The sequence below is a fragment of the Syngnathus scovelli genome, chromosome 3, assembly GCF_024217435.2.
Source record: "Syngnathus scovelli strain Florida chromosome 3, RoL_Ssco_1.2, whole genome shotgun sequence".
Taxonomy (NCBI): Eukaryota; Metazoa; Chordata; class Actinopteri; order Syngnathiformes; family Syngnathidae; genus Syngnathus; species Syngnathus scovelli.
In genome coordinates this window covers 24,855,101-24,868,243 of record NC_090849.1, presented here as the reverse complement: position 1 = coordinate 24,868,243, position 13,143 = coordinate 24,855,101, and the positions used below count along the sequence as shown (strand labels likewise).

Genomic DNA, 13,143 nt, shown 5'->3' with positions numbered 1-13,143 from the left:
GTATTTGCATTACCTTATGCAGGTATCTCTGCAAAATAGTCTTCAACATTTGCTCACAGGACAGCATCTACAGTAGAGAGAATAAAATGCATTTAATAAAAAAGTCCAATTAGATCGTCAACATTTCTTATCACTGCTTCTTTAAAATACAGCACGTCAAGATCAGAATGAAAAGATTTGAACCAAACACTAAGTTGATATTTGTACCATCATCTAATCCTCATAGGGTTGTGCATGAGCTGGAGGCACACAAAGTCACAAACTGAGACAGAAAAATCCATTTACAACCATTTCCAGTTAAGCCCCGCACGAGGTATAAAAATATGGATGGTTATCCTTAGAAATTAATTTCTTTTCCCTCACTTTATCATTATTATATTGATCCACCGATTCCTGTCGTTATTACTTGCTCTGACCACTAGTGGGCGCTCTTTAAATGCACCTCTGCAGCTGGAGCGCATAAGAAGAGGGAACAAATACTTCATCACGAATACTTTTGTTCAAACCTTCATGCTGGCAGTGTTAGCTGCTGTGCTAACTGGTCAAGAATATACTTGGATGCTGAAATATAACTTCAGAGCATATTTATAAAAGTTGGGCATCAAAAGGGAGTGACAATTTTGATATTCTAAGTCGTATTCAAAAATCGACATACATTTTGTCGTTTTTGAAATTTCACAAAATGTCCTCCGATTCTGGAAGGACCCGAGCCGAGTCCCCCCCCCCCCCCCCCCCCCATACTGTATCAAATCCCACCACAAGAGGGAACATCAGAACCAGAGATCATAGCAGGGTTGCCTTGAGTGAAGTGTGTGAGTTGAAAAGACCAAACCAAAAAAAACATTTAGACAAGGGGTTAATGAAAGAGTCAATGGAGTAGGAGAGTGTCAACAGACGGAGCGAGGCAGGACGGCATATGTGGAGTCGGGAGTCCCTCGGTGTTGAATGCTTCAATGGAACTCCAGCTCCAAGGGTCACAACGCTTCAGTGAGCTGAGCAAACCTCTCTTTCTCCTCACACGCGTGCGTTTATTTGCAAAGTAGCACACGCTCAAGTGGTCCCTCCACGGCAGCCCGTCACCGGGACGCCATTGCTTCACTGCATTTCATACAAGCACTTCAATGCTCACTTTATTGCTATTAGCCAATTAGCATGCGCTTGTCACACACAAATGCGAGTCTTCTCCCGACCGAAAAGATCATTGCATTTTCACTCACGCAAACTATTCCTGTATGTCTCCCGAGCAAGAGTTGAAATTTGTCCGCCTTCATTTTTCCTCGTGGTTAAGGACGGTTGTTGCGCCTCTGTTTTCTTTGTCACCATCGCAACCGCTCGGATAGTCTCTGTGTGTATAGTGCAGGCCAAATACTGTATTTAAAAAAAACACACACACACACACGCTGGCGAGCAAAAGCCTCCACTGTGACAAACTGCCGCGACTCCGCCTTGCTCATGCCAGACTCGTGTTGCTTCTGGACTCCAGAAATGCATTTTTGAATGGTTACCAACCATTTGCAATTCACAACACGTGAATAGCCGACACCTACACCCGAGCGCGCCAATCAGACCGAACCCTAAATTATGGTCAGCCGCCAGTCGAGTTGGTTTAGCTTGGGCCAAGCGAGCTGCCATCTTGAATATCATTACGTGGCTAAATGATACGCTTCTAATTGGGACCCTTTGGATCAGACCTTCTAGCGTATTGAAGGGCGTGTTGTTTTTTTCAGCTCGCATCTTCAAAATATGAAGGCAGCATAAATGAGGCAAACCACTTCACACCGTGAGGCGGCTTTTCTCCAGCAGTCGCTCCCTCCCCTCCCCGCGCGAGGCCAACAGCAACATTTCCCGGTAACGCGGACGACCATGTAGGTCTGGAGGAGCGACAATCACAACACAGCTGCATCATGTCAAGGCAAAAGGTGCACGGGACGGGACGGGACGTATGGAGGATCTTCCATCGGCGCACCGCACCGTACAGTCTTCTGACAGCGCAGGTCGGCGCGCTTCATGAATGACTCCTTTTTCACCGTGGAGCAACTTTTACGTTTAGCTAGCCAGATGTTTAGACTGGACGCTCTCCACAGAGCAACGCTTGTGATTTATCCAAATTGTATTGGTCTCAGCTCTGCAACCTTCCCCAGCCTCTCAGGGGTGGCTTTCTTTGACCTTCAAGTGGGAGGCGCTTGGCGAGAAGACCTCGCCAGCGTACCCACAATTCACCGCCGGCTGACGGGGCTGATGAAGTCGAAGCCGACAGCTGCATAAATCACCGGCTCACGGCGCTAATGGGGGGCAGTATAAAATCAAGCGTGGACCACCCAGGCTGCCGGCCGGGGAGGGAACGGCAGCATCGAGTCATATCTAGCGTGCGGTGCTGCTGTGAGGCTAGCTGAAGTGCTCGAACCCCCCCCCCCGTTGCCACCCGGACAGTTCCTGCGCGAGGGGGCTCGCTTAGCAACACGGGAAAGGCCTTTGTGGCATCCACGTTGCAGTGATTCATATTTGCCACTTTTGTGAAGCTTCCAAGCTGTTTGACTTGTTTGGGGGCACTTTTTTGGCCACACTTTTTGCCCTATTGAAGAAAAAAAAAAAGCCCCATAAACATTTCAAGTGAGCCTGTGCTTTCTCCTCTTTCAGATGAAGCGCTCAAGAAAGAATTGTCCTCTTGCCATGAATCTGTTTTGGAGCGTGTGTGGTATATTTTCCTGGCCTGAAAGGAAAGTGCTGGAGTTGAGCGAGTACTGCTGCGAAGAGAGGTGTGAAAGTGGCTGTTCGCGGGGCCTCCTTCTTTGTCAAAACGCACGCACAAGAGGACTGAAGGGGAGGGGTGGGGGGGGCTCGTCATCACCACAATGCCCGGCGATTTGTTCAATAACAACACTTGGACATCCAGGTTGAAGATTTTGGGCTCCACCGCTCCCGCCATCGTATTTGCGCTCTTCTAACCGTAGATGATCAACTGCAGTTGGCCAATAGAGGGCGATATGGCGCCGCCGCCCCACCACTGAGACGTTTGATGAAGATAAATAACTAAACATGATATCGGAGCATTTTCACTACTAAGCATTTGAGCACGTCTCAGCGGGTCAACACGATTCGGGTCACATTCTTGAGCCGGTGCTGACCCGCGTCGGCAACCTTTTGCGCCGAAGCACTCAAGTCTCGACGGGCATTTTACAGCCTATAAATAGCCCCAGGTCATCTCTCGTTAAATTGGAGTGTAACAAAATCCCTCGTGCCTGTTTTGCTCCGAGTGTTAATGGCGGCTACCGGCACCGACCTACGGCAACCAGGTGGGCCGACCGGCATTTGAAGTTTTGACTACTGTCTATTGCTTAGCTTGCACATTTGTGTTACTAAGAATTCAAAAGAGGCTTGATAGGAATGACAAGAGGTTATTCAAGACGTTCCCCAACCAGCAGGCCTCAGACTGCCGCCGACTGAAGAACACGGGCACGTGGAAGCGAGCGACGTGGCACGGCACGGCACGGCACGGCACGGCACGCCTGGTCATGTTTACATTCCGGCCGTTGGCAAAATATTCAGTTGCTACGCTGAACGGAGAGTAATCTGCTGTTTGGGAATGAAGGCAGCGTGGCTAATGGCTCGCCCGCCGCCTCCCGCTTAAACGCACCCTGACGTGATGAAACACCCTGAAGTGACATCATGCCTTGAATAAACGTGACCTCACTGGAAGTCGAGCTCGTTTGGCTGCTACTTTTAATGGAGAGACGACCCGACTGACTCCAGCCGAATAAGAGAGGCTTTTGTAGCCGGCAACCCCACCCAACCTGTCCGCATCTGTCCGGAATGGCCTCCCCTAATTGCCCGAGTTAGTCTTAAGAATTGTCAAAAAACTGTCAAATGTCTGCGCCACGGCGACACGCTCCAACATGACTCATGGACCGTTGAGCTGGAAGAAAAACAAGACAGAATTCTCATGCTGTCTGCTGCTGCTGCGCTCGGACGTGAACACCTCCGTGTTTGACCTTTTCTCATTCGCTTTGCTATCATTCTGTACCCATCATTTCTATCATTTAGCACTTATGGGTGTTTTTATTTCATTATTTTTTACAATTAATGTCTTTTTTTCTTAATTTTGGGGTTTATTGCACCTTTAGTTCACCGGTGATTGGATATCGACGGCGTTCATGTGATCGGTCACCACTTGAATTGATATCATTGACACGCCAATTTGAAGTTTACGAAAACGGTGGGAGACCAATGGAATGCAAATGCACAGAAAAAAAAATATGAGAATTTTGAGCCGAATGATTTATTTCCTGTATTTATTATGGTCAAATTTGGTATGGTAAAACCTCCAAATCTTTGCTGCCTTCTCTTGAGCTCAGCAAGTGTTGAAAGGAGAGCAAATTTGCAGATTTGCAGTGGCAAAAGAAGGTTTTCTTTGCAGCCGTCCAGGTTGGCCTTAATGATTTTGCCGACAAAAGCGAGGGAAGGCGGCTGCGGAAGTGTTCCGGCTGGGGATCTCTCAGCGGCAACCTTTTGAGATGCGGCTGATACCTCGAGAGGGAGCGAGGCGACGCTATTGACGGCTATGAAAACCGAAACAAACTATGCTGACAAGACGGAGAGCTGTGCAAACACAAGATTAGAGAGGAGATGAAAGGAAGAGGAAGCCCGCTCGGCTGCCCGGCCGGCCGGCGCTCACGTGCTTTTCTCCGACTGGCGTTCGTTCGCAAGCTCCCCTCACTGAATGACATCAACATAAGAATTCGATCTGGTCATGCCCTTTTTATTTTCTCAAAGCTTATTTCTAGCACAGTGTTACGTAAGACCCCAATTTGGCATCACAGCGCTGGCACCACCACGCCGCAAAACACAACTAACAAAGCTCCTCGACACTTCAAACTACGTAGTTCCTTGATGCCTGCCATACGCGAGAAAGTGACAAAGCACTTTAATGCCTGTGCCCGGGTGGGCTTTTCTCAGCAGCCTATTCCAAAAATAAAATATTCATGCTCAGTAGAGGCTCATATAATGTGAGCAAAGATGGCGCTCCGTGATTGGCTGGTGGGAAATGGGGCGCCATCTCTCTTGAATTGACTGTACGACTGACAAAAATGTGACAGATGAGAATTCAAGCAGATCCCAGTGACGTGACTGTCCATTCCGCACTCGATGGTGCCGTGAAAGAACACGCGGTGTGGTCTCACGGTCGCTCCTCCCTGCTCTTCGCCAAAAGCGGCCGTCGTGTTGTTTGGTTAGCGTCGCTGTAACCCGCCCGCCAAAGCATCACACAGCGGCCAAGCGCAAACCGGCAAACGCCGCTGTCGGTTGCTAAACAACCGAGGTAGGCATGTTTGGAGATGAGCGATCTTTCCGACCCCTCGCTGCGCTGCGGGTTGGCCGCGTCTCACCCGCCGAGAAGTGTGACACAGAGACCTGACAGCTCGGATGCCTTGCCCAAGTGTCACGGGGGCACAATGGGAGACCGGCGAGTGGCCCCTGGTCCCCAACGACAGCGTGGCCCCCGCTTCCAAAGGGCTCGCCACAAAAGAGCAGCACACAAAAGAGGCCATGTTAAATTAGGCATTCGGGCCACAAGGGCCAGAAGAAATCAGAAAAAGGTATCAAGTGGACAAATGCAATGCAATGTAGCCAATGGGAATGAGCAAGCGGGCTAGCGAGGCTCCGTCGAGCAAAGACAAAGAGCTTCACGCAAACGCTTGGTGTATATATATCTGTACTCGGATACAAGTCATTGTGTTTGAGAAAAACAAAACAAAAAAAAACAACGTATTGACTCAAATGAGAGCTAGCTCGCGCTCATGTAGGCTTTTATGCTATCAAAACAATAGCATAGCAACAAGATAGCTGTGTGACCCAAAAAATGCTAATTTAACAATAGCAACTGAAAAAACACAATTTACCTGTGAGTGTTTCTCGCTGGCGCTTTGAAGGCCGCGCCAACAAAAGACACGTTGACCTAAATATCTTTCGCATTAAGAGGATTCGACAGTGCTAACAGCTAGGCTAAAGTTGCACTCTTTGACAACGACACAGACAAAAGCACTCGCACTTGACGATGAAAGGTTCCAAGCCCATTTTAACATTGTTGTTTGGCAGTAAGTTGCCTGCCGCCCCAAAAATAAATGATCATTTTAATGAGATATGGAAAGATTTGTATTGTATGTTTTCCTTCAGTTTTCAGTGATTAATATGTACATGAAATCATACTCACACTTCCCACGGTGTACACTTTGATGCTGACTCAAATAAGGACTATCGCCATTGACGGTGTTCTCAACCAAGAAACATCCTAAAAAAAAAACAAAAAAAAACAATTCTAGAATCAAGAACAGTCAAAATATTACAGAAATGAATTGATGAAAAAGTATACAAACTTGGGCAACAAAGTTGATCCTATTATTTGGTCTTATTTTATTGTTCATTATGCCAATTTTGGAGAAAGACTTCAGGGTTTTAGCCAAGAACAAACATTTCCCTCCTGTGAATATTATTAGCTAGCTCTGTAGCCATTAAAATAACCACCGTTATGCCCAAGTCAGTTTTCTCATGTGATTGAATGTTTTTTTTTCTTGCAGTACTTGTTTTATGATTTAATTACAAGTGCAAAGCTGCGAGGGGTTAAAGGGGGGCTGATGTCGCTGTGCTGGAGGATAATTACAGGGAGGGAAAAACCTCGTCAGAGTCGGAGGAATTCACTGGGATTTATTCGAGAGTGAAAGGATTCCTTGTGAGCCTTAAATAAATTGTAATTGCAGTAAGCTGTTCAATACAAGAGACTCCCCCTCCCCTTCTCCCAAGAACCCTGATGAGTTAAGCAAAAAACAACTCCAATTATAAGTGGAAAAAGTCAGACTTGCCCCATTACATAACATGCATTATTTTCCATCAACGTCATGAAAGAAAGCAAAAAGTACAAGTATCTGGTAAATGCCGGCTTCAGTTAAACGAGAAGCCAAAGTGTAATCAACAGACTTTGGAATGCGTCTTTCCGATATCCTTTGGCAAAACAGCCCGGTGCCCTCGTGTCTCGCTTGTCAAAGCACGTCGTGGTATTTATGGGGCTCATTTTCAGCTTTTCGGCTCCCTTGTATCCTTTCAACACCTGTGTGTTGTGTTCAAGCGTCCGCATGTTTTTCATTGTCTCTGCTTGCTGATAAAGTGGCACGTCCATTCAATTATAGAGGCGACTAAAGTTCATTATAATAAGAAGAAGGAAAAAAAAAATCCCTTTCTGATGTTGAAATGAAATCTTGAAAATATGCAAATCCAAATGTGAACATTTGTGGTGAAAAACTCAACTATCTGATGAGTGGCAATCTTCCAAACGGCGCGCGGGGGACGGGAACAGACCGGAATCAATCTTCTCGCTTTTCAGCGCCGAGAAGATAAAAGTACGCCGCCGCCGCCTGTCTGCGAGACGGCTGCCTGCCTTGGACAGCGAGTAAAAGTTATAAATGAGCAGCAGGCAGGTGTCTGCCGTCTTTTAGCTCAGACGGATCTGTCCGCAGCCTTCTATACTTTCCCCAGAAAATGACAGGCGGCGAGAGTGTGGGCGGACAAGGAGACAGATAGAGATGGATGGACACGGAGAAGGGGAAGGCGACGACTTTACCATGTCTCCTTTTTTTGAAAGCTGACAAAAGATGATTGGAGAGATACTATATATAAAAAGAAAAGTGCAGCAATGATTGCCTCGCAGCACCGCATCACTCAGACTTCCTGTAAATGATCTGAATCCATTTAGTGAGTCCAAAAATGTTGTTTTTTTGACGGACGTCTTTGTTTCTGGATCACGTAGCGTTTCAACGGCCCAACTCAACAAGCTGAAGCCTGCCATTGGGCACCTTGCGAGGTCCGCAATTGGCCTGGAAGGAAAGGAGGGGGGTCGCGTTGCCGCAATTAGTCTGAGACAAGGCTGCCGCTGATTCCCCCGAAGGGTGGAATCTTCTCAGGTTGGAACTTCATCCAAATCTTAAGCGTACTAACTTTCACTTCCTTTCTAGGATATGATGCATTGTAACAACACAACCAAAGTTATTTGTCTCGCTCGTGTGCAGGATGGACCTATAAAATAAATGAGATATTATTTCATTTCCTCTGTTTTCATCTATTGTCGAAAAAGACAAAAGGGCCAATCCCCCCCACCCCCCTACCCAACTTGTTCCGTGAGAGGCACAATTAAAGAAGGGGAGGCAGGCAAACGAGACACATGCTTTATAAGCTCCTCCAAATGACTCAAGAGCTGACTATTCACCAGCTGGTAAAGATATCCACCACCGTCACGCAATCTTTCTATCGTCGCTCGTCTCCTTTCGCACCGCCTCACCTTTGCCCGATTTTTCTTTCGTTGGATCGAAAACTGTTCTGACACCGGCTCTGCTTGCTGTCAGACTAGATCAAGTCAGCGGCCGACATCCCCAGACGTCGGGAGCAGCCAGGCAGATTTGCGGCCGGGAATTGGGTAATAACTTGGAACACGTGACAATGTCCCACTTTCCATCACGCATGCAGCTTCAAAGAGGGGAAATACGCCATTTATTGATGGAGCCATAATTCAGTTCTCCTCTCCAGGCGCTCAGGTTTCATTGGACGGGGCAGGCAGAATGGAAAACAGATGAGACTCTGGCCGAGCTTTCACTTTAAACCCGCAGGTTGCCGGGTTGACTTCTGAGAGCTTGAAGTTGCCACGTACAAACTCTTGAAAGACCTTATTGATTCCTCAACGTCAATATGTATTTCAGCCCCCTTAAAAAAAAGTAGCAGCGCAAAAAAAAAAAAAAAAAAAAAAGAAAGATTATTTCTGACACCGCTAGGCCTATTTATACCATAAAGAAAGAAAGGCAGAATTGTGTCTCGGCCTGTCACAGTACATGTCGAACTGAAAGCACGGAGGAAACACGTGACCGGGGGCTCGCGCAGGTCGTCCATCCGAAGCGCCAAAGGGATTTCCACAAAGCAAACACTGGTTACCCTCGAAAATTTTGCGTGGAGAGCCACCGCAGTCGGCTAACTCACTTCCAGAAAATAGCCGTGTGTGTGTGTGTGTGTGTGTGTGTGTGTGTGTGTGTGTGTGTGTGTGGGTGTGGGTGCGCGTATTCCTTACGATTCCATGTCGGCCCAGATAGCCGCGGCGATGACTAATTCGCTGGCAGTGTTCCAGAATGGATGAGGTTTGACTTTACTGGCCATTTTCTCTCAAAAAGAGGGGCGGTGAATTGGGGGGGGGGGGGTGCATGGTGGTGCAAGTATCAATTACAGAGAGCCGAGCCCTCCAATCTGAGCTCCTCACTCATCATCCGTGCTACGCCTGCATGCTCCACTGCTATTCATGCTCCCTTGCCGTAATCGCAGATGGGAGAGAAGAACATTTAAAAAACCCAAAAAAGCGGTGCCTTCCGCCGCCTGCGTGCTGTCAACTCTTCCGTCCGGGTTGTTTACAGCATCGCTGATCGGCTGTGAAATTTTAGGAAGCCGTCCAAATTGCCGATATGTATCCTCTCTTGTTCAGACGCAGCTGCGTGCAATATACTTTGCAGTGCTTTTCCACGGTACGGCGGTACTTTTCCCAGCCATTAAAAACAATGCCATGATGTGCAGTCTACTTTCCGACGAGGGGCGAAAACCGGCATAGCCATAGATTTTACCAAAACCAAACTTGAAAAGTATAAAAATAGAATTTCCTCTTGTGCATTTAAAACACAGAGCTTAGCATTTCAGTCTGCTAGTTTAATGCTAATTAGCATCATTGCTGCATTGCTATAAACAACAACACACATTGGAATAGCAGTCGTATCTTATTCATCCTCTGTGAAGAACAGCCCATATTAGTGCCGTACTGATGAGCACTTGAGATCAGGATTATTTTAGAGAGAGGAGGGATGTAAAATCAGACCAAGCGAGCTTTAAGACTCGAGGGCTGTGATGCATCTAACTTTTCCAAAAAAAAAAAAAAAACCGAAACAAATAAAACTAAGAAAAAAAACTAATAAAAAGCCAACTAGAAGTTTGTCCAACAATCAAGTTCCATCCCGTGGTTCAAGTTTCAGTGCAATTTGTAATGTTTCTATTTTGCGATTCTGTGAAAGCCTTCAGCCATGTTGTGTAGCTCTTCTTTTAATTGAGCTGCCGTCCTTCATTGGAGAGCAAAGAGTGAGTAACCCTGCAAAGAGATTCAATGAAACACTCATTCACAACCCATCCTTTGATTACTCACTGGACAAATGTATATGCAAAGAATACAAGCAAGTCCTGCACGCACACACGCAGGCACACACGCACGCACACACACACGCACACACGGATGCCCACGGGCCTCTTATTGTGGAGCTCAGCCATCTGTCTCTCAGCAGCGGGTCCTTGTTACCTGTTGTCGGCTTTCTTAGCGAGCTCATTCACACACACCCCATCTCAGTGCCAACAGAGCTTTTCACCACCAAAAGCTCCTAAACAAGAATTCATTGGAAGAAAGAATAAAGTAAAAAAAAAACCACAATCTACAATTTTGATGGCGTCAAAAATAGAAGAATCGAGAACGGCACTCAGGAGACAGCAGAAGGCCAAGTGCTCCTAATTCGGATTGGATTGTTCACTAAAACATGAATAAAAGGGTTGTATTGAAAATGTATCTTAAAATGTTTTCGATCTTCTTTATCCTTGTCTGCTCAAAAATGTACTTTTGCTAGCAAATTCGATTCCACAAAAAAAAAAAAAAAAGCGATGCCTACAAACATTTTAGGAGATCTCTACGTCTATCCAGATTTCGTTGAAGCAGCCCCGCTCGGCTTCAGTCTTCAAAGTCAGTCGGACGTCCGTAGCCCATGCATATGGACTCGGTTAGTATCTGAGCAAGCGGGCCTCGGGCCTTTTTTGTCTCACGTACGTACGTACGTACGTACGCGAGCAGCGGCGAGCCGTCGTCTCAGTCAGACATTTTCCATTGGCTGCAGGGCGCGTCGAGAGCTTCAAAGATTTCACTCAAAGTTTATGATTTCGTTTGGAGCCCAGAACAAAAATCTTAGTGAGAGAGAGCGTGTATCAAAGAAAGATGGCAGGCTGCTTTTAATATTTGGCTTTAATCCCGTTCCGTTCCATTCCGTTCCGCTTACAAAAGCAGCTGCGTGGACGCTTCCTAATGACCCTTCGTTAACTTTACGCTCATTTTCGTTGAATAACAGGAAACGAATTTTCCTGTTGCTAAACTAGCCAACCTCTTCTGACCAATGACCTCGCCGACCGAATAAGAGGTCAGGGCCAATTATAAGCTCGCCGCTAATAGTGCTTTAGTGACTCCAGATGTTGTTAGCTTTAGTCTTCGTAATAAATGAGTTAAAAAAACAAAGACAATCTGTCCGCTCAGAGCGGGCGGCTGGCTGGCTGGCTGGCTGGCTGGCTGGCATGTACGTGTTTGTTGCACCAAAACGCACCTAATTGAATATCCATGTCCTGTGGCACAACTTTACGCCATGTGAACATAAACATGTTATTGTATGATAATTATTTGGTGGCGTTACTAAGTACGTGTCAACCACAGCGCATAGTACAAGTATTGTGCGAGGAAAAAAAACAACTTTATAGGGATCATATGTTGCCAATTTAGAAGTGAAGCAAAGCAAAGCTTTACATTACAGCCAGTGCTTGGAGAATGTCTTCTTTTAAGACAGCCTTGGAAAATCCCCGCCAGCCTAAGGTGCTAATTGAATGAGCTTTTCAGCTTGTTTTTAGCACTTAACATTGCCACAGTATTTCTTCAAACTCCACTGATTGGTTTTGTCCTTTTGTACAATCGCGTGCAATTTGCGCATACTGTCTCTTCCAAGCAGATTCTCCAGTACATTTTATTCTTTAAGGCCACCCGCTCAATGAGCTACGAAGCCAAACTGTCCAGCATGATGTACTCGTGGAGCTATATGTCAAGTCAGATTACTTTGGTTACCAAATAGGAGCTACATTTTATAAAACAAGCTAAAAAGAAATAGGGCTCATTATAATCGTGTGACTTCCTGCAGAACCGCTTTTAGGCTTTTGGTTTTTGAGGCTAGTTCATGAACCATTTATGTGCTTTTTTGTTTGTTTACTGCGGTTTGCCTCTCGTAAAAATAAAGTCAGCTGAAGGCTTCGTTCTCCACCTTGGCTGGCTGTCAAACCCTCCGAGCCATGCGGACCGTCACGCCCACCGGTGGCTTGGACGCAAATTGATTGAGAGAGCGAGAGAGAGAAAAATTAAAGAGAGCCGGGATGTATCGTGCAAATACGTCGACAGGTCGTCACTTGTGATAGGCGGGTTGCCTCCTCCGAATGATGACAACTGACACGAGCAAATGATACACTGCAGATTGGAATCTACATGACATCACTGACATCTTGGAGTAGGGCGGGGGTTAACAAAAACCGCTTTTACACAGAGAGCTCGCAAAATTAAAACGGGTGATTTTAGTACAGGTTTTAGCAAGGATCATAAAAGCTGACATGATTTGCTCTCACGGGCCACGCTGAATGATGTGGTGAGCCGGATATGGCCCCGGGCGGGGCCTTAGGTTTGACACCGGACGGAGCAATAGATGGCAGAAAGTATCATGAACCTGGAGAATAAATACAATTATAGTGATCAAATCGGAAGATTTGTGAATAAATGGAGATTCTTATTGTTTCTCTCGTACGATTTTTTCTTCTCGTACTTGTTCAGCTCTGATTCTTAAAAAAAAAAAAAAAAAAAAAAAAAACAATTCATAAATGGACAAAAGATTCTTTTTCAAAAAAGGTTTTATGTGGCTTTTATGCAGCCACTATTAAAAATGAGATTTAACAGAACAACGCGAGGGCCAAAATGTTGTCACTAAAACAGCTGGCATAAATAACTGCGGTCTTCAAGAACAAACTACTAATAAAGTCGGATCGTCACGTTGACAGCAAAGCTCCCACCCACTTCAACGCCAGCTGTGAAATCGGTTGAATGAGAACGTGGTGCGGCATGTCAGCCTGCTGGATTTGGCAAAGTCCTTTGAATTGACGATCCACTCGCATGGAATCGAACGTCTGAGCGAGCCCGGCCGGTGACACCACTTTGAACCGACTCAACGCAAGTTGTATTTAGCGCCGTCGACATAATGAGCAGTTGCGGTGCGTCGAGGGAAAAACTGACACCGGGAAGAA

General features: G+C 46.3%; 1 long non-coding RNA gene across 2 annotated transcripts in view; it reads right to left on the bottom strand.

The window, feature by feature from the left end:
• The window catches only part of LOC125993597 (uncharacterized), a 71,101-nt gene that overhangs the window by 20,322 nt on the left and 37,636 nt on the right, over positions 1–13,143 (bottom strand). For both annotated transcript variants that reach the window (XR_007490344.2, XR_007490343.2), the window contains 2 exons: positions 6,206–6,283; positions 14–67 (listed from right to left, as the gene is read on the bottom strand). This is a non-coding gene — a long non-coding RNA (uncharacterized lncRNA). The remainder of the gene's footprint in view (positions 1–13; positions 68–6,205; positions 6,284–13,143) is intronic.